This window comes from Amphiura filiformis, chromosome 16 (assembly GCF_039555335.1).
Source record: "Amphiura filiformis chromosome 16, Afil_fr2py, whole genome shotgun sequence".
NCBI lineage: Eukaryota > Metazoa > Echinodermata > Ophiuroidea > Amphilepidida > Amphiuridae > Amphiura > Amphiura filiformis.
Window position 1 is genome coordinate 49,776,640 of NC_092643.1, and position 19,251 is coordinate 49,795,890.

At 40.8% G+C, this 19,251-nt stretch overlaps 1 long non-coding RNA gene across 1 annotated transcript in view; it reads right to left on the reverse strand.

Moving 5' to 3' along the window:
• Nucleotides 1–19,251, reverse strand: part of LOC140136145 (uncharacterized) — a 269,844-nt gene that overhangs the window by 250,343 nt on the left and 250 nt on the right. The gene's annotated exons all lie outside the window — the stretch shown is intronic.

Here is a 19,251-nt window from a genome sequence, read left to right on the forward strand (position 1 = left end):
TTTCTTCTGTGAGCATTCTCTGCTGATTCCTTTCACGGTATAGGCGTCGCATGCATCCCATGTTCAGGGCCAAGCACCATTGGTCGGCAGGTCGATCTGGTTTTCTATAATAGTGGCTTCTTTATGTTGGTCTAAATTCTTCTGAACGCATGGAAATACGCTAGGATTGAAGATATAAATCTTCTCTGTACATTCTATGCTGATTCCTTTCACGGTATAGGCGTTGCGTACATCCCATGTTCAGGGCCAACCACCATTGGTCAGCAGGTCGATCTGGTTTTCTATAATAGTGGCTTCTTTATGTTGGTCTAGAATCTTCTTTTGCACGCATGGAAATACGCTAGGATTGAAGATATCAATCTTCTCTGTACATTCTATGCTGATTCCTTTCACGGTATAGGCGTTGCGTACATCCCATGTTCAGGGCCAACCACCATTGGTCAGCAGGTCGATCTGGTTTTCTATAATAGTGGCTTCTTTATGTTTGTCTAACATCTTCTTCTGAACGCATGGAAATACGCTAGGATTGAAGATATCGATCTTCTCTGCGCATTTTATGGTGATTCCTTTCACGGTATAGGTGTCGTGTGCATCCCATGTTCAGAGCCAACCACCATTGGTCGGCAGGTCGATCTGGTTTTCTATAATAGTGGCTTCTTTATGTTGGTCGAACATCTTCTTCTGAATGCATGGAAATACGCTAGGATTGAAGATATCAATCATCTCTGTGCATTTTATGGTGATTCCTTTTACGGCATAGGTGTCGCGTACATCCCATGTTCAGGGCCAACCACCATTGGTCGGCAGGTCGATCTGGTTTTCTATAATAGTGGCTTCTTTATGTTGGTCTAACATCTTCTTCTGAATGCATGGAAATACGCTAGGATTGAAGATATCAATCATCTCTGCGCATTTTATGGTGATTCCTTTTACGGCATAGGCGTCACGTACATCCCATGTTCAGGGCCAACCACCATTGGTCGGCAGGTCAATCTGGTTTTCTATAATTGTGGCTTCTTTATGTTTGTCTAACATCTTCTTCTGAACGCATGGAAATACGCTAGGATTGGAGATACGAAGATATCTATCTTCCCTGCACACTCTATGCTGATTCCTTTCACGGTATAGGCGTGGCGTGCATCCCATGTTCAGGGCCAACTACCATTGGTCGGCAGGTCAATCTGGTTTTCTATAATAGTGGCTTCTTTATGTTGGTCTAACATCTTCTTCTGAATGCATGGAAATACGCTAGGATTGAAGATATCAATCATCTCTGCGCATTTTATGGTGATTCCTTTTACAGCATATGCGTCGCGTACATCCCATGTTCAGGGCCAACCACCATTGGTCGGCTGGTCGATGTGGTTTTCTATAATAGTGGCTTCTTTATGTTTGTCTAACATCTTCTTCTGAACGCATGGAAATACGCTAGGATTGAAGATATCGATCTTCTCTGCGCATTTTATGGTGATTCCTTTCACGCTATAGGTGTCGTGTGCATCCCATGTTCAGAGCCAACCACCATTGGTCGGCAGGCCGATCTGGTTTTCTATAATAGTGGCTTCTTTATGTTGGTCTAAAATCTTCTGTAAGCATTGAAATACGCTAGGATTGAAGATATCAATCATCTCTGCACATTTTATGGTGATTCCTTTTACAGCATAGGCGTTGTGTGCATCCCATGTTCAGGGCCAACCACCATTGGTCGGCAGGCCGATCTTGTTTTCTATAATAGTGGCTTCTTTATGTTGGTCTAAAATCTTCTTTTGCACGGATGGAAATACGCTAGGATTGAAGATATCGATCTTCTGCACATTCTATGCTGATTCCTTTCACGGTATAGGCGTCGTGTGCATCCCATGTTCAGGTCCAACCACCATTGGTCGACAGGTCGATCTGGTTTTCTATAATAGTAACTTCTTTATGTTTGTCTAACATCTTCTTCTGTATGCATGGAAATACGCTAGGATTGAAGATATCGATCTTTTCTGCGCATTCGATACTTAATCCTTTCACTGCATAGGCATCATGTGCATCCCATGTTCAGGTCCAACCACCATTGGTCGGCAGGTCGATCTGGTTTTCTATAATAGTAACTTCTTTATGTTTGTCTAACATCTTCTTCTGTATGCATGGAAATACGCTAGGATTGAAGATATCGATCTTTTCTGCGCATTCGATACTTAATCCTTTCACTGCATAGGCATTGTGTGCATCACATGTTCAGGGCCAACCACCATTGGTCGGCAGGTCGATCTGGTTTTCTATAACAGTGGTTTCTTTATGTTGGTCTAGAATCTTCTTTTGCACGCATGGAAATACGCTAGGATTGAAGATATCAATCATCTCTGCACATTTTATGGTGATTCCTTTTACAGCATAGGCGTTGTGTGCATCCCATGTTCAGGGCCAACCACCATTGGTCGGCAGGCCGATCTTGTTTTCTATAATAGTGGCTTCTTTATGTTGGTCTAAAATCTTCTTTTGCACGGATGGAAATACGCTAGGATTGAAGATATCGATCTTCTGCACATTCTATGCTGATTCCTTTCACGGTATAGGCGTCGTGTGCATCCCATGTTCAGGTCCAACCACCATTGGTCGGCAGGTCGATCTGGTTTTCTATAATAGTAACTTCTTTATGTTTGTCTAACATCTTCTTCTGTATGCATGGAAATACGCTAGGATTGAAGATATCGATCTTTTCTGCGCATTCGATACTTAATCCTTTCACTGCATAGGCATCATGTGCATCCCATGTTCAGGTCCAACCACCATTGGTCGGCAGGTCGATCTGGTTTTCTATAATAGTAACTTCTTTATGTTTGTCTAACATCTTCTTCTGTATGCATGGAAATACGCTAGGATTGAAGATATCGATCTTTTCTGCGCATTCGATACTTAATCCTTTCACTGCATAGGCATTGTGTGCATCACATGTTCAGGGCCAACCACCATTGGTCGGCAGGTCGATCTGGTTTTCTATAATAGTGGCTTCTTTATGTTGGTCTAGAATCTTCTTTTGCACGCATGGAAATACGCTAGGATTGAAGATATCGATCTTCTCTGCACATTCTATGCTGATTCCTTTCACGGCATAGGCGTCGTGTGCATCCCATGTTCGGGGCCAACCACCACTGGTCGGCAAGTCGATCTGGTTTTCTATAATAGTGGCTTCTTTATGTTGGTCTAGAATCTTCTTTTGCACGCATGGAAATACGCTAGGATTGAAGATATCTGTTTTACCAGCACACTCAATGCTGATTCCTTTTACGTCATTGGCGTCGCGTGCATCCCATGTTTTTCATTAGTTTTTCAGAGTTGGAGAGCTTTGAGACAAACCTTTTTTTAAATTTGGCCTAATAGTGGCTTCTTTATGTTGGTCTAACATCTTCTTCTGAACGCATGGAAATAAGCTAGGATTGATGATTCCTTTTACAGCATAGGCGTTGCATGCATCCCATGTTCAGGGCCAACCACCATTGGTCGGCAGGTCGATCTGGTTTTCTATAATAGTGGCTTCTTTATGTTGGTCTAGAATCTTCTTTTGCACGGATGGGAATACGCTAGGATTGAAGATAATGATCTTCTGCACATTCTATGCTGATTCCTTTCACGGTATAGGCGTCGTGTGCATCCCATGTTCAGGTCCAACCACCATTGGTCGGCAGGTCGATCTGGTTTTCTATAATAGTGGCTTCTTTATGTTGGTCTAGAATCTTCTTTTGCACGGATGGGAATACGCTAGGATTGAAGATATCGATCTTCTGCACATTCTATGCTGATTTCACGGTATAGGCGTCGTGTGCATCCCATGTTCAGTTCCAACCACCATTGGTCGGCAGGTCGATCCGGTTTTCTATAATAGTGACTTCTTTATGTTGGTCTAGAATCTTCTGTACGCATGGAAATACGCTAGGATTGAATATATCTGTCTTCTCTGTACACTCTATGCTGATTCCTTTTACGGCATAGGCATCGTGTGCATCACATGTTCAGGGCCAACCACCATTGGTCGGCAGGTCGATCTGGTTTAATAATGGCTTCTTTATGTTTGTCTAACATCTTCTTCTGAACGCATGGAAATATGCTAGGATTGAAGATATCTATCTTCCCTGCACACTCTATGCTGATTCCTTTTACGACATAGGCGTTGCGTGCATCTCATGTTCAGGGCCAAGCACCATTGGTCGGCAGGTCGATCTGGTTTTCTATAATAGTGGCTTCTTTATGTTGGTCTAGAATCTTCTTCTGTATGCATGGAAATACGCTAGGATTGAAGATATCGATCTTTTCTGCGCATTCGATACTTAATCCTTTCACTGCATAGGCATCGTGTGCATCCCATGTTCAGGGCCAACCACCATTGGTCGGCAAGTCGATCTGGTTTTCTATAATAGTGGCTTCTTTATGTTGGTCTAGAATCTTCTTTTGCACGCATGGAAATACGCTAGGATTGAAGATATCGATCTTCTCTGCACATTCTATGCTGATTCCTTTCACGGCATAGGCGCGTGTGCATCCCATGTTCGCTGCCAACCACCATTCGCTGGCAAGTCGATCTGGTTTTCTATAATAGTGGCTTCTTTATGTTGGTCTAGAATCTTCTTTTGCACGCATGGAAATACGCTTAGGATTGAAGATATCTATCTTCCCTGCACACTCTATGCTGATTCCTTTTACGATATAGGTGTCGCGTGCATCTCATGTTCAGGGCCAAGCACCATTGGTCGGCAGGTCGATCTGGTTTTCTATAATAGTGGCTTCTTTATGTTGGTCTAGAATCTTCTTCTGTATGCATGGAAATACGCTAGGATTGAAGATATCGATCTTTTCTGCGCATTCGATACTTAATCCTTTCACTGCATAGGCATCGTGTGCATCCCATGTTCAGGGCCAACCACCATTGGTCGGCAAGTCGATCTGGTCTTCTATAATAGTGGTTTCTTTATGTTGGTCTAGAATCTTCTTTTGCACGCATGGAAATACGCTAGGATTGAAGATATCGATCTTCTCTGCACATTCTATGCTGATTCCTTTCACGGCATAGGCGTTGTGTGCATCCCATGTTCGGGGCCAACCACCATTGGTCGGCAAGTCGATCTGGTTTTCTATAATAGTGGCTTCTTTATGTTGGTCTAGAATCTTCTTTTGCACGCATGGAAATACGCTAGGATTGAAGATATCGTTCTTCTCTGCACATTTGATGCCGATTCCTTTCACGGCATAGGCGTCGTGTGCATCCCATGTTCAGGGCCAACCACCATTGGTCGGCAGGTCGATCTGGTTTTCTATAATAGTGGCTTCTTTATGTTGGTCTAGAATCTTCTTTTGCATGCATGCAAATACGCTAGGATTGAAGATATCTATCTTCCCTGCACACTCTATGCTGATTCCTTTTCCGGGATAGCCGTTGCGTGCATCTCATGTTCAGGGCCAAGCACCATTGGTCGGCAGGTCGATCTGGTTTTCTATAATAGTGGCTTCTTTATGTTGGTCTAGAATCTTCTTCTGTATGCATGGAAATACGCTAGGATTGAAGATATCGATCTTTTCTGCGCATTCGATACTTAATCCTTTCACTGCATAGGCATCGTGTGCATCCCATGTTCAGGGCCAACCACCATTGGTCGGCAGGCCGATGTGGTTTTCTATAACAGTGGCTTTTTTATGTTGGTCTAGAATCTTCTTTTGCACGCATGGAAATACGCTAGGATTGAAGATATCGTTCTTCTCTGCACATTTGATGCCGATTCCTTTCACGGCATAGGCGTCGTGTGCATCCCATGTTCAGGGCCAACCACCATTGGTCGGCAGGTCGATCTGGTTTTCTATAATAGTGGCTTCTTTATGTTGGTCTAGAATCTTCTTTTGCACGCATGGAAATACGCTAGGATTGAAGATATCTATCTTCCCTGCACACTCTATGCTGATTCCTTTTACGACATAGGCGTTGCGTGCATCTCATGTTCAGGGCCAAGCACCATTGGTCGGCAGGTCGATCTGGTTTTCTATAATAGTGGCTTCTTTATGTTGGTCTAGAATCTTCTTCTGTATGCATGGAAATACGCTAGGATTGAAGATATCGATCTTTTCTGCGCATTCGATACTTAATCCTTTCACTGCATAGGCATTGTGTGCATCCCATGTTCAGGGCCAACCACCATTGGTCAGCAGGTCGATCTGGTTTTCTATAACAGTGGCTTCTTTATGTTGGTCTAGAATCTTCTTTTGCACGCATGGAAATACGCTAGGATTGAAGATATCTATCTTCCCTGCACACTCTATGCTGATTCCTTTTACGACATAGGCGTTGCGTGCATCTCATGTTCAGGGCCAAGCACCATTGGTCGGCAGGTCGATCTGGTTTTCTATAATAGTGGCTTCTTTATGTTGGTCTAGAATCTTCTTTTGCACGCATGGAAATACGCTAGGATTGAAGATATCTATCTTCCCTGCACACTCTATGCTGATTCCTTTTACGACATAGGCGTTGCGTGCATCTCATGTTCAGGGCCAAGCACCATTGGTCGGCAGGTCAATCTGGTTTTCTATAATAGTGGCTTCTTTATGTTGGTCTAGAATCTTCTTTTGCACGCATGGAAATACGCTTAGGATTGAAGATATCTATCTTCCCTGCACACTCTATGCTGATTCCTTTTACGACATAGGCGTTATGTGCATCTCATGTTCAGGGCCAAGCACCATTGGTCGGCAGGTCGATCTGGTTTTCTATAATAGTGGCTTCTTTATGTTGGTCTAGAATCTTCTTTTGCATGCATGGAAATACGCTAGGATTGAAGATATCTATCTTCCCTGCACACTCTATGCTGATTCCTTTTACGACATAGGCGTTGCGTGCATCTCATGTTCAGGGCCAAGCACCATTGGTCGGCAGGTCGATCTGGTTTTCTATAATAGTGGCTTCTTTATGTTGGTCTAGAATCTTCTTCTGTATGCATGGAAATACGCTTAGGATTGAAGATATCGATCTTTTCTGCGCATTCGATACTTAATCCTTTCACTGCATAGGCATTGTGTGCATCCCATGTTCAGGGCCAACCACCATTGGTCGGGAGGCCGATGTGGTTTTCTATAACAGTGGCTTCTTTATGTTGGTCTAGAATCTTCTTTTGCACGCATGTAAATACGCTAGGATTGAAGATATCGATCTTTTCTGCGCATTCGATACTTAATCCTTTCACTGCATAGGCATCGTGTGCATCCCATGTTCAGGGCCAACCACCATTGGTCGGGAGGCCGATGTGGTTTTCTATAACAGTGGCTTCTTTATGTTGGTCTAGAATCTTCTTTTGCACGCATGGAAATACGCTAGGATTGAAGATATCTGTTTTACCAGCACACTCAATGCTGATTCCTTTTACGTCATTGGCGTCGCGTGCATCCCATGTTTTTCATTAGTTTTTCAGAGTTGGAGAGCTTTGAGACAAACCTTTTTTTAAATTTGGCCTAATAGTGGCTTCTTTATGTTGGTCTAACATCTTCTTCTGAACGCATGGAAATAAGCTAGGATTGATGATTCCTTTTACAGCATAGGCGTCGCATGCATCCCATGTTCAGGGCCAACCACCATTGGTCGGCAGGTCGATCTGGTTTTCTATAATAGTGGCTTCTTTATGTTGGTCTAGAATCTTCTTTTTGCACGGATGGGAATACGCTAGGATTGAAGATATCGATCTTCTGCACATTCTATGCTGATTCCTTTCACGGTATAGGTGTCGTGTGCATCCCATGTTCAGGTCCAACCACCATTGGTCGGCAGGTCGATCCGGTTTTCTATAATAGTGACTTCTTTATGTTGGTCTAGAATCTTCTGTACACATGGAAATACGCTAGGATTGAATATATCTGTCTTCTCTGCACACTCTATGCTGATTCCTTTTATGACATAGGCGTTGCGTGCATCTCATGTTCAGGGCCAAGCACCATTGGTCAGCAGGTCGATCTGGTTTTCTATAATAGTGGCTTCTTTATGTTGGTCTAGAATCTTCTTTTGCACGGATGGGAATACGCTAGGATTGAAGATATCGATCTTCTGCACATTCTATGCTGATTCCTTTCACGGCATAGGCGTCGTGTGCATCCCATGTTCAGGTCCAACCACCATTGGTCGGCTGGTCGATCTGGTTTTCTATAATAGTGACTTCTTTATGTTGGTCTAGAATCTTCTGTACGCATGGAAATACGCTAGGATTGAATATATCTGTCTTCTCTGCACACTCTATGCTGATTCCTTTTACGGCATAGGCATCGTGTGCATCACATGTTCAGGTCCAACCACCATTGGTCGGCAGGTCGATCTGGTTTTCTATGCGTTCATGGTTTTCTTCTGAACGCATGGAAATATGCTAGGATTGAAGATATCTATCTTCCCTGCACACTCTATGCTGATTCCTTTTACAACATAGGCATTGCGTGCATCTCATGTTCAGGGCCAAGCACCATTGGTTGGCAGGTCGATCAGGTTCTCTATAATAATGGCTTCTTTATGTTGGTCTAGAATCTTCTTCTGTATGCATGGAAATACGCTAGGATTGAAGATATCAATCTTTTCTGCGCATTCGATACTTAATCCTTTCACTGCATAGGCATCGTGTGCATCCCATGTTCAGGGCCAACCACCATTGGTCGGCAGGCCGATGTGGTTTTCTATAACAGTGGCTTCTTTATGTTGGTCTAGAATCTTCTTCTGTACGCATGGAAATACGCTAGGATTGAAGATATCTATCTTCCCTGCACACTCTATGCTGATTCCTTTCACGGTATAGGTGTCGTGTGCATCCCATGCTCAGGGCCAACCACCATTGGTCGGCAAGTCGATCTGGTTTTCTATAATAGTGACTTCTTTATGTTGGTCTAGAATCTTCTGTACGCATGGAAATACGCTAGGATTGAATATATCTGTCTTCTCTGCACACTCTATGCTGATTCCTTTTACGGCATAGGCATCGTGTGCATCACATGTTCAGGTCCAACCACCATTGGTCGGCAGGTCGATCTGGTTTTCTATGCGTTCATGGTTTTCTTCTGAACGCATGGAAATATGCTAGGATTGAAGATATCTATCTTCCCTGCACACTCTATGCTGATTCCTTTTACGACATAGGCATTGCGTGCATCTCATGTTCAGGGCCAAGCACCATTGGTTGGCAGGTCGATCAGGTTCTCTATAATAATGGCTTCTTTATGTTGGTCTAGAATCTTCTTCTGTATGCATGGAAATACGCTAGGATTGAAGATATCGATCTTTTCTGCGCATTCGATACTTAATCCTTTCACTGCATAGGCATCGTGTGCATCCCATGTTCAGGGCCAACCACCATTGGTCGGCAGGCCAATGTGGTTTTCTATAACAGTGGCTTCTTTATGTTGGTCTAGAATCTTCTTCTGTACGCATGGAAATACGCTAGGATTGAAGATATCGATCTTCTCTGCACATTCTATGCTGATTCCTTTCACGGCATAGGCGTCGTGTGCATCCCATGTTCGGGGCCAACCACCATTGGTCGGCAAGTCGATCTGGTTTTCTATAATAGTGGCTTCTTTATGTTGGTCTAGAATCTTCTTTTGCACGCATGGAAATACGCTAGGATTGAAGATATCGATCTTCCCTGCACACTCTATGCTGATTCCTTTCACGGCATAGGCGTCGTGTGCATCCCATGTTCGGGGCCAACCACCATTGGTCGGCAAGTCGATCTGGTTTTCTATAATAGTGGCTTCTTTATGTTGGTCTAGAATCTTCTTTTGCACGCATGGAAATACGCTAGGATTGAAGATATCGATCTTCTCTGCACATTCTATGCTGATTCCTTTCACGGCATAGGCGTCGTGTGCATCCCATGTTCGGGGCCAACCACCATTGGTCGGCAAGTCGATCTGGTTTTCTATAATAGTGGCTTCTTTATGTTGGTCTAGAATCTTCTTTTGCACGCATGGAAATATGCTAGGATTGAAGATATCTATCTTCCCTGCACACTCTATGCTGATTCCTTTCACGGCATAGGCGTTGTGTGCATCTCATGTTCAGGGCCAACCACCATTGGTCGGCAGGTCGATCTGGTTTTCTATAATAGTGGCTTCTTTATGTTGGTCTAGAATCTTCTTTTGCACGCATGGAAATACGCTAGGATTGAAGATATCGATCTTCTCTGCACATTCTATGCTGATTCCTTTCACGGTATAGACGTCGTGTGCATCCCATGTTCAGGGCCAACCACCATTGGTCGGCAGGTCGATCTGGTTTTCAATAATAGTGGCTTCTTTTATGTTAGTCAAGAATCTTCTTTTGCACGCATGGAAATACACTAGGATTGAAGATATCGATCTTCTGCACATTCTATGCTGATTCCTTTTACGGCATAGGCGTTGTGTGCATCCCATGCTCAGGGCCAACCACCATGGGTCGGCAGGCCGATCTTGTTTTTTATAAAGTGACTTCTTTTTGTTGATACCATTAGTATCACAACTAGACAGGCAGGGCCAATATCATATACTTACTAAATAGATCACCTCCAATCAAGACAACTCAAACACAACTTACTTGTTATGGCTACGTAGTCCTGCTGGTGCTTTTTCCTTTCTAACCAGAAATAATCTGAGTCTGCAATTGACTTTAAACAAGCTAAATTTGGGCAGAAACCCACCTTTTAACAATTTTTTAAAACAAAAAATTAAATCTATTCGTGTGTGCACTAGTCTCGACGAAAACAGTCAATGACTAGCCAACGCCCTAATGCTTGCGTTCGTTTAACCCGCCTTACTCTTACGTAACAATCACCAATGTTATGCAAATAGGGTTCCTGGCTCATAACAGAAAATTCATTTATGCATAGACACTAGGATCCACAACATGCTCATCTATCATGGAACATTTCTTCAACCCCTATATGTTTGTACATTCATTGAATGACCTTTGGAAATTTGGGTACAAAAACTCATACTCTGCAATTTGAGGTCAAAGTTTACACCAAGATTGTTTAATTGAGGTTATTGCACTACCGTAAACGTTTTGCCTTGGGGTAAATTTCATGTACAAATAGAGAGGAATGCGAGACGTCTCACCCGAAACCTATTCGCCCCAAAAAGTTCACCCAATACACATTACATACCACGACCAGTTCAGCCCTAATACACGCACATACCACGAGTCGCCCCAATTGACTCACCGTGGTATAACGCTGTCAGTGGCGTGCATAGTACTAGTAGTGTTAAACATGATGTAAATTACTTATAAATCGCCAGTGTAATAATTTATATAATATATGGCAAAACAAAACATTATATAAAAGAAAATAAAAACAACAAAAAACTCTTACTCTTGCGAGTTTTGTGTATTTTTATTTTACCGACTCAAACTCAGTTAAAATAAGTTTGAAATGTTCAAAACTTTCAAAACTTGCAGTCCTATAAACATATTAAATCAGAGAAGATCTTCTTTGACATAATGAAACTATTAAAAGGACTGAAAAAAAATATATTTGGCAATTTTGCGTACAACTAGCAAAACAAACGCCAGCAGCAGCTGTGAGATGTTTTGTGGGTTCCGTGCTGTGCACCCGGGCTGTGCACTGAGTTTTGCCCGCTTTTGCACCGCGTGTAAGCGGCGGATATTTGCTGCCACTTCCGCGAAAACGCCGGGTGTGATATGTGTTCAATCCTGGTTCAATCAATGGTACCGTGACCAAAGCACGCATAAAGTGCCAGAACACACCGACGGCGTATTTTGCTTGACAAGTCCCGGGCCCATGACCGTGTGCCTTACACACTGATGTACGATCGATTGCTTGACAAGTAGGCCTAGTATGCTCTCAATTTGATTAAGACCGGAGGTAGTGCCACAAAGAAGAAAAATGCAATGATTTTGTTTGCAAAACTGGTTAAAGTCCAGTATTAATACGATTTCTGTCAAATTTTAATTTGGTTATTCTTTGCCAAATATTATTATAGTAACAGCTGTCAGGAAAGTTTTCTGGTCATTCTAAACTGTGATGTTCTAAAATAATCAAAGATATAACAATTTTTAAATATTAGTCTCAGATAATTATATATTCATCCTCATATCAGTTCGGGGGCACTGCTAATTCAAAGACGTCTCTGATATCAAAGACGGGTCAGTGATTTCACATACGGGTCTGTGATATCACATACGTCGGCTTTTTTACAGTTTGGGGCTAGATGCAGCATATCGGAATATGCTTTCCTATGTTTAGCAAATATCTGCCTGTGCAAACATCATATCTATCTGTGCAAATTATGACAAATGGTCCCAGAAAACACTTAGATTGGCAAAATCGAGCCATATCCAACGTTTTGAAGTAACAAAAAATCCCAAGTCATGGGGGGAGTGAATATTTTGGCAAGGCAAAAAAAGGAGGGAACAATGAATTTTGGCCAGTCAACGAGGGGAGGGGAGCGATTTTTGGCACGCATTGTGGCGGCAACTTCAAAAATATATTCAAAAATGACTTGAAAAATGGTAGGCCCCTACGGAAACGTTCAGGCCTAACCTCGTGGCCTGACTCTTACACACGTGCATGGGATAAATTCGGAGAAATATGGACACTTGTATTTTATTGATAGGGGTAGGGCTATGTTATGATTAGGTGGCTCAAAATAGATCAACAAATTACGGTAAACCAGGCGCTTTGGGGCCTGCAGCCCCGGGTCTTAAAAAAAAACGAGGGAGACAGAGAGAGAAAGAGAGAAGGGAAAGGGAGGGAGAGGAAGGGGAGTGATAGAGCAGTGGCATAGGCAGGCCCGTTTTTTTTGCGGGGTGCTGATTTTGAAAAAGTGTTTCTTTTTTTTTCCAGGGGGCGATTTTGTAAAAAGTGGACCTTCTTCACAAACTTTGGACCTTTTTTTGACTATAACATATTTGTATGCTCACTACGGTCGTGAATTAGGATTTTTTTGAGGACTTTTGCCCCACCGCACGGCCCACTCTGCGTACGGGCCTGGGCATAGCCAGTGGGGCAGTAGGCCTATAGTGCCCCCTACAAAAATTGAAGGGCGGGAAAGGGAGGGAAAAGAAAAAGGTCTACTTTTTCGGTCTGATTTCCTAAAAATTGAAAGAAATAACCCGACAACTGAAAACATATATAAAATAATTGCCAATATACCGGAACGAAAATGTTACAAAAATCAGGACAAAATATTAGCAAAACTGGGTTGAAAATTTTGTTTTGCCACAGCCACCCAGGCTCATTTCAATATCCGGGGATCTTTAGGCAAACGAAAGGGGGAAAAGTGGAAAGAAAACAAGGAAGAAAACAAGAAGAAACGAGGAAGAGTAGGCCTACGTTCTGAGTCATTGCGCATCATAATTATGTTCATGCTTGAAATTTGTGACAGGAAGTCGCATCCACTGGAAATCCATTCTAAAATACATATTATGCATTATCATGACATGGTTATATGGCCTATAGGCTATGCTTAATCATGATGGTCGGAAAAATAAGTTAATAATAGGGACCTAATGCAAAATGATGCACCAATTGGCTTTTAGTTTGAGGATAATATTCCCCTCACAAGTCGGGTCCGTTGAAATCTGTTATGCCCAAAATAATACTAATAATAAGTGTAAACTTTTACACCAAATGACTTTATTGTGCCTTTCATAACTTTTTGAAAATAATTCTCCAACTTCTGAGGGAGCACATCCCCCTCAGGCACCCTTCTCCGTCAAAAAGGAAAAGGCTAACTTGCATTTATCCATATAGGCCTAATTGAGCAGGTTCATACCCATGCAGAAGTCAGTCCGCAGGAAATTTGTTAGGAATTATAGGCCTATCTTTCATAGATATATATAATGACTATAGGCCTATTATAGCACATCCCCCTCAAGCAAAACAGAAAAGCCTAAACTTAGGCTGAATTGAAGGAATTATTGAGCACGATTGTTAAATATAGGCGGAGACTGGGGTAATTGTGGCGCCGGGGTAATTGTGGCCCCTTTGTCTTTATCAGGGTGTCTTTATACTAAGCATTGGTCTAGGTGACTTAACTTTGTATTGTATGAAAGAGTGGTCTTTATGTTACTGTTTGATGAAAAAATATTCAAATAGCATTAAATTTTTTATGAGGGGGGGTCTAATTAGCGGAGCGACATTGAAAATGGCTCTAAAAAAGTGGCAAGTCCACTTTTTATTCATAGGGGTGGTACTTATTGGTTGTATCACTGACTATTTTGTATGTGTTTGACATGTGGTAATCATAACAGTTCCCATTGATATAACAATTTTATAAAAGAATTGTTTATTTAATGAGCTAAATTTGCATACCGTATATGTAATACCCGGCTTGGGGTAAATGTGGCCCCTGTTCATGTCTTAAGCAATTTACTTGCATCTGACCTTATTTTATTGATTTATATCATACGCTAATACATAAGCTGGCATAATTATTCCCGGAATATCATGATTATATCGTTATGAACACGACAGAGTGCCAAAATTGTTGTTCTGAGTAAACGCCATGGCGCTTGAAAATCTTGGTACCATGCTCGACCAATGGGCTCAATCGATCCAATTTTATATCACAATTTTGCCCCGAAATACCAATGACCGCAATTTTGGCAAGCTGAGAGGGGGCAAGCAATTTTTGGCACGAATTCATGGGGCGTCTTTTTAATAAAACGCTCTAAAAGGCTTAGGAAAACAGTACGGAAACGCTTAAAATGCAAATTGTCCTGCACGCTGCGCCGCAACATACAACTAGACCATTTAAGGTTTGCAATTTGGGATCCCAAAATTTGACATGTTCAAGGGGGGTAAAGAATTTTTGGCGAGCCGAGAGGGGGGGGGCGTTTTTTGGCGGGCCGAGAGGGGGGGGGGGCAAGCGATTTTTGGTGAGCCGTTTGGAAATTTTAACCCGGGGGGCTCATAATTATTGCACAGCACCTAAACACGTTACACAAAATTGTTCCATTAATTGGATTTTTACCCATGGTAGCTCCAATATCTTAAAAACATAATTAATTTGGCAGAGTTCAATGTAAGCTTTGACATTTTTAAACATTAAATAGGCTATCGCCCTTTTTTTACATTTTTAAAGTAAAAACAAAATTGAAGAAGAAAAAGTTTGTTCTCAGAGAATAAATAAATTGAATATCTCTTGTGTGAAATATTGTATTAGGCCTATATTAAAGCCACGATTTCTCCGTGATACGGAAAAACGGAAAAATTCACGGAAATCGGGGTTTGCCCTCGGAAATTTGAAAATGCCACAAAATTGTAAAAAACTGTGTAAAATGTCTAACTGTTGTGTTGATTTGCAAAATAAAACAAAGAAAAGTGATTATTTGGCAGTAATCAACCATTAAACAACCCATTTTAGCATTAATTCTAGGCCTACTACAGTAAAGGGTAATACAAAATACACTTATAAAACATGTTTGTTTTCAATTTTCAGTGCTTTATAATTATTGGAAAACGGAAAATCACGGAAATCGTCCAATTTGTAACACGGAATTTTAATTTCGTAACATGGAGAAATCGTGGCTTTAGCCTATATTATGTTGGAAAAGAATTAAATGGGAAATATTTTCCATTTCAAATTATAGCGGAAAGAAAACACATTCGGATTTATGCGCGCAAAAGTAACATTTTCCAATTCCGCGCTCAATTCTTTTATTCTGTTCAATACTGTTCATGAAGGTGTGCGTTGTGTAACTTGGGGTGTATAAAAATAGTTGTTTTTAAAAGGTTTAGTATGCCTGCAACGTCAGAAATCCCATTCTTGCATGAAAAGTAGCCTATACATTACCGGATACATTACCATGCATGAAGATATAATAATGTCATACATGCTGCATGCATGGAAGACACCATTTAATATCATGAGTAGGCCTAATATTGAAACTCCATTCTTCCATACCAGAAGTTCAGCTTTTTCCTCTGGTCTTAAATTAAAATAAATATCTTGTTGTTTTCTTTGGTTTTAGATTTCAATAACATTTGTCAAAGTGTCAAAGTGATTTTCCATTTCTGCGCCTAAATTTCAAGTTTGAGTATATGGGTGACCCGATCATGACGATGTGTGTTGTGTGTGTGTGGGGGGGGGGTGGGGGTATATCGGGTGTGGTTGTATAGAGAATAGCTAACCAAGCAAAGAAACAAAATTATTTGGGAAAGATTTTCCATTTTGAATTATTGGAGAAAGAATTCAGATTTATGTGCTAAAAGTGACATTTTTCATTTCCGCTCAATTCTTCTAGTATTTCAGTGTGTTTATACTGCTGAATGAAGGTGAGCTTCAGTATGTGGGGGGGGGGGGCGTGTGGGCGGGGCAGGGTGTGGAGGGGTGTTATTGTTAAACGTTATATGCCTAGAGCGTCAAAAATCCCACTCCTATACATCAAAAGTATACAGTACCATGCATGATGATATATAATAATGTATGTATCGCTCAAACGCATATGCTGCATGCACTGCAAGACACCATTAAATCTTTTGGCTGCCTGCAGATCTGAACATATAGGACTTTTCCCACAAAATGGTCTTGGGAGCAAAAATTAGCCTTTTGCGTGAAAAAAAAGAAGGACGGGTCTTTGGATGTGGGTAAAGGAGCTCGTTACTAATAATATTTTGCCAAAGGATAACCAAATTAAAATTTGACCGAAATCGTATTAAAGGGGCATTTCGTGATCCACAGCCTCATCCCCCACTTTTCTCAAAAAAAGTTGAGATTTTTATATCACTGGAAACCTCTGGCTACATAATGTTTATGTACAAAATATTTCTTGCAGATTAATTCGCTTTTGCAAAGATATCGTGAAATTTGAATTTCGTTCTGGTGCACCAGAACGAAATTACAACGCATTGTCTATGGAGCAGTGTAATACACATAATCGTGCATAACTCGCAAACGCAAAATCGGAATCAACTGAAATTTTGGGAATAGGCTTTTTTCGTGGATATCTACTGAATAATGTCATAAAAAGAGATTGCTAGGATCACGAAACACTCCTTTAATAGGCCTACTGGGCTTTAATCAGTTTTGCAAACAAAATCCCAACTTTTTCTTCTTCGGCGTGCCTCCCAATATAGGCCTACGTCACAATTTCAAAACACGGCCCGTAATTCTCGGGTCGTAAAAACATACTCGATAAAATAGATAAGTAACAAAAACCCATATGGATGGAAAAGTACATGATCAAAAATAAAATGTTTTCATAACATAAACATAGTCAGCTCAACTGAATCTCGGGCTGAATCACAAGGGTTTCTAAACAAATTCATAGCATTACACGCTTATATATATCACCAGCCAAATTGTTACAAATACTCAACATTTATTTAAAAACAGCACTGCATACTGTCTACTGAAAATACAAATTGTATTAGTTACGAACATTGGATTGTAAAAACATGACAAATTCATAAAATACAAAAAATACATTTTAATGGCATAAAATTCATAGAACACCGTCAAATTTGTTTACAAAGACATAGGCCTACAGTAAATAAACAAATTAAACAACACAATGTAAAGTGATTCAATAATATAATAATAATTAAGATATGATTAATATATACTAGTACTATTAATAATATTAAAATGATAGTTATTTTTTATTGTTATCATAAGAAAATAATAATAATACTATAATTTTTACTATAATACCGTATTAATTATTATTATATGAATAGGTTGTATTGATTATTCCATAATACATGAATATAAATGCAAACAATTGGAAGTTGTATTGATTGGCCATATGACCGCATGCACTGCATTCACGGCACTTTACAGTTTACACAGTGAGTCAATTGGGGCGAACTTGTCGTGGTATGTACGTGTATTGGGGCGAGCTGGTCGCGGTATGTACGTGTATTGGGGCGAACTGGTAGTGGTATGTACTGGTGTGGGGCGAAACGTCCTGACACCATAGAGAGCTCCCTCCTCTAAAAATCCCAACAAGAATAAAAAGGGTATGTGCCCTTATTTGCTGGTGGGATATTTATAGTAGGGCACTTTTAGTTTGTGTCTAAAATTCAAATTATGTCAAGGGAGCCCATAGCACCATTAGGCAAACATTTACAGTATACCATTGGCATGAGGCCATTGGGTTATTCCATTTAAAATCCACAATAGGCCTGTGGAAGATTTAGCCAAAGTCTTCCACAGAGGGAGTATAAGTTTTGAATAGAACAGGTAAATGGGTAAATTCCATTTGAAATACTAACTCCAGTTGTGGAAGATATAGGTAAAGCCATTATGCAGGGGGAGTATGGGTCTCAAAATGAATAACTCTAACCAATTACATTTGACAAACATACTCCCCCTGTGGAATATATTTCCAAAATCTTCCACAGGGGTAGTATGGATTTTAACTGGAATAGCCCATTGTGGTCCATAGTGAGAAATGAGTGAAAAGATTTTGCAGGGAATATACGGTACATTTTGTATATCCACACTTGTTTTTTGTTGAGTTGAAATTGCTTCTGTTTTTTTATAAAAGTGCAATGATTGATTTTATGTTTATTTTATTTACAGCTAATGGAGCCAATGATTTTTTCAGATATATGTTACATTTTATGTCAAAAGTTTATACATGTTACAACTCAATGTGATGTATTTGTGCATGTACACTAATTTGCAAAGGCCTATCGCACTGGCCGACCGATCACGTAAAATCATGCAATGCTATGCAGATTGATCAGCAAATGAGGTGATGATGACGTGATTCAATTAGCCAATCAGAACCCGACTTCATGTTCATGCCATAAAGTGTGCCAAATTGGGCATTGTGAAAGATCTTTGCAAATAAGTGTAGCAATTTCATTTTATTGTTGAGTAAACAATATGATTACAAGACAAAACATGTGTTAGGTCAAAAGTAATTTCAGAATTCTTCAGAGTAATATGCCATGCATCGAGCATTTACCAGCGTAAGCACAGATCAACAGTCACACTGATGGACTGATCAAGAATCATGACAAGACAGTTGCCCATAGGTTGATTGTGATCACTGAACAGGTAGAAGAGACAGACCCTTTGCCTCTTGAATGCACTTAGTGATCACCAAGTGCATAGAAGAGGCAGACACTTTGCCTCTTGAACACGCTCAATGATCATCATCTGCCGTCACATACCCAGAACTCTGAACAGTTAGGAAATTCTCTTTACTCATGTGTAATTGATGGCAAAGAAATGATTGATATTATGTTCTAAGTGCTATTATATAATCGTTTGAAGTTGGGAACATTGTTGTGATGACCTCGTAGG